This window comes from Oncorhynchus kisutch, linkage group LG4 (genome assembly GCF_002021735.2).
Source record: "Oncorhynchus kisutch isolate 150728-3 linkage group LG4, Okis_V2, whole genome shotgun sequence".
NCBI lineage: Eukaryota > Metazoa > Chordata > Actinopteri > Salmoniformes > Salmonidae > Oncorhynchus > Oncorhynchus kisutch.
In genome coordinates this window covers 7,644,917-7,647,595 of record NC_034177.2, presented here as the reverse complement: position 1 = coordinate 7,647,595, position 2,679 = coordinate 7,644,917, and positions in this window count along the sequence as shown.

Here is a 2,679-nt window from a genome sequence, read left to right as displayed (position 1 = left end):
TTTCCCCTCTCTCTCTATTTTCCCTCTCTCTCTCTCTCTCTTTTCCCTCTCTCTCTCTCTCTTTTCCCTCTCTCTCTCTCTCTCTATTTTCCCCCTCTCTCTCTCTCTATTTTCTCTCTCTCTCTATTTTCCCTCTCTCTCTCTCTCTCTCTATTTTCCCTCTCTCTCTATTTTCCCTCTCTCTCTCTCTCTCTCTCTCTCTCTCTCTCTCTATTTTCCCTCTCTCTCTATTTTCCCTCTCTCTCTCTCTCTCTCTATTTTCCCTCTCTCTCTCTCTATTTTCCCTCTCTCTCTATTTTCCCTCTCTCTCTCTCTCTCTATTTTCCCTCTCTCTCTCTCTCTCTCTATTTCCCTCTCTCTCTCTCTCTATTTTCCCTCTCTCTCTCTCTCTCTCTATTTTCCCTCTCTCTCTCTCTCTCTCTCTCTATTTTCCCTCTCTCTCTCTCTCTATTTTCTCTCTCTCTCTCTATTTTCTCTCTCTATTTTCTCTCTCTCTATTTTCTCTCTTCTCTCTCTCTCTCTCTCTCTCTCTCTCTCTCTATTTTCTCTCTCTCTATTTTCCCTCTCTCTCTCTCTCTCTCTCTATTTTCCCTCTCTCTCTCTCTCTCTCTATTTTCTCTCTCTCTCTCTCTCTCTCTATTTTCCCTCTCTCTCTCTTTTCTCTCTCTCTCTATTTTCCCTCTCTCTCTATTTTCTCTCTCTCTCTATTTTCCCTCTCTCTCTCTCTCTCTCTCTCTCTCTATTTTCCCTCTCTCTCTATTTTCCCTCTCTCTCTCTTTCTCTCTCTCTCTATTTTCTCTCTCTCTCTATTTTCTCTCTCTCTCTTTTTCTCTCTCTCGTCTCTCAGTAATTTTCTCTCTCTCTCTCTCTATTTCTCTCTCTCTCTCTATTTCTCTCTCTCTCTCTCTATTTTCCCTCTCTCTCTCTTTCTCTCTCTCTCATTTTCTCTCTCTCTCTATTTTCTCTCTCTCTCTCTCTCTATTTTCTCTCTCTCTCTCTCTATCTTTCTCTCTCTCTCTCTCTATTTTCTCTCCTCTCTCTCTCTCTTTTCCCTCTCTCTCTCTCTCTCTCTCTATTTTCCCTCTCTCTCTCTCTCTCTCTATTTTCCCTCTCTCTCTCTATTTTCCCTCTCTCTCTCTCTCTCTCTCTCCTCTCTATTTTCCCTCTCTCTCTCTCTCTCTCTCTCTTCTATTTCCCTCTCTCTCTCTCTCTCTATTTTCCCTCTCTCTCTCTCTCTCTATTTTCCCTCTCTCTCTCTCTCTCTATTTTCCCTCCTCCTCTCTCTCTCTCTCTCTCTCTCTATTTTCCCTCTCTCTCTCTCTCTATTTTCCCTCTCTCTCTCTCTCTCTCTCTCTCTCTATTTTCCCTCTCTCTCTCTCTCTATTTTCCCTCTCTCTCTCTATTTTCCCTCTCTCTCTCTCTCTCTCTCTATTTTCCCTCTCTCTCTCTATTTTCAGGTAAATGGATGCGTTGAATGAAATGCGGTCCGTCAGAACCTTTTTAACGTGCTTGTTTGCCGTTATCTGCTGTGCACAAACTATCGCCTTTGTCAGTGTTGATCATCGGCTGGGCTAGATTCCACTCCCGACTCCCCATTGTCGTCAAACAAAAGGGGTCGGACGGACAAAAACAAGACACGTTGAATCTCTGTGGGCCTCTTTCCAGAGATTTTAGCGAGAGAGAGAGAGAGAGGGGGTGGTTTTAATTTTTGTTTCATGACAATGACACAAGTCTAGAAATTGTCATATGTTTTATGTCGTTGCAGTGAAACTATTTGAATGGAGTGTTTCTGCCCCACTGGATGGAGGAAGAGCTTCAATAGGTTTGTCAGAGGAAACCGCTTAATCATAATCTTTTTCCAGTGTTTTCCATATTGAATGATTTAAAGTGCAAGGTTTCCCTGAATTGAGAAAGGGTCTTAGGTGGCAGGGGACGTGACGTGGAGCGCGGTTGGCTATTTATTAAAAAAAATATATAAAATAAATTAGAGGCTTCATCTTCGCAGTGTAGATGTATTTTATTTTTTTATTTCTTCATTTTGAAGCCAAATTCCTGCAATTATACAGAAAATGTTGCCGTTCTAAAGCTAGTTGCAGTTCTATGCATTTTGCCATGGCTAATGCTGTTATCTAGTTGCAGTTCTATGCATTTTGCCATGGCTAATGCTGTTATCTAGTTGCAGTTCTATGCATTTTGCCACATGGCTAATGCTGTTATCTAGTTGCAGTTCTATGCATTTTGCCACATGGCTAATGCTGTTATCTAGTTGCAGTTCTATGCTTTTTGCCACATGGCTAATGCTGTTATCTAGTTGCAGTTCTATGCATTTTGCCATGGCTAATGCTGTTATCTAGTTGCAGTTCTATGCATTTTGCCATGGCTAATGCTGTTATCTAGTTGCAGTTCTATGCATTTTGCCACATGGCTAATGCTGTTATCTAGTTGCAGTTCTATGCATTTTGCCACATGGCTAATGCTGTTATCTAGTTGCAGTTCTATGCATTTTGCCACATGGCTAATGCTGTTATCTAGTTGCAGTTCTATGCATTTTGCCATGGCTAATGCTGTTATCTAGTTGCAGTTCTATGCATTTTGCCACATGGCTAATGCTGTTATCTAGTTGCAGTTCTATGCATTTGCCACATGGCTAATGCTGTTATCTAGTTGCAGTTCTATGCA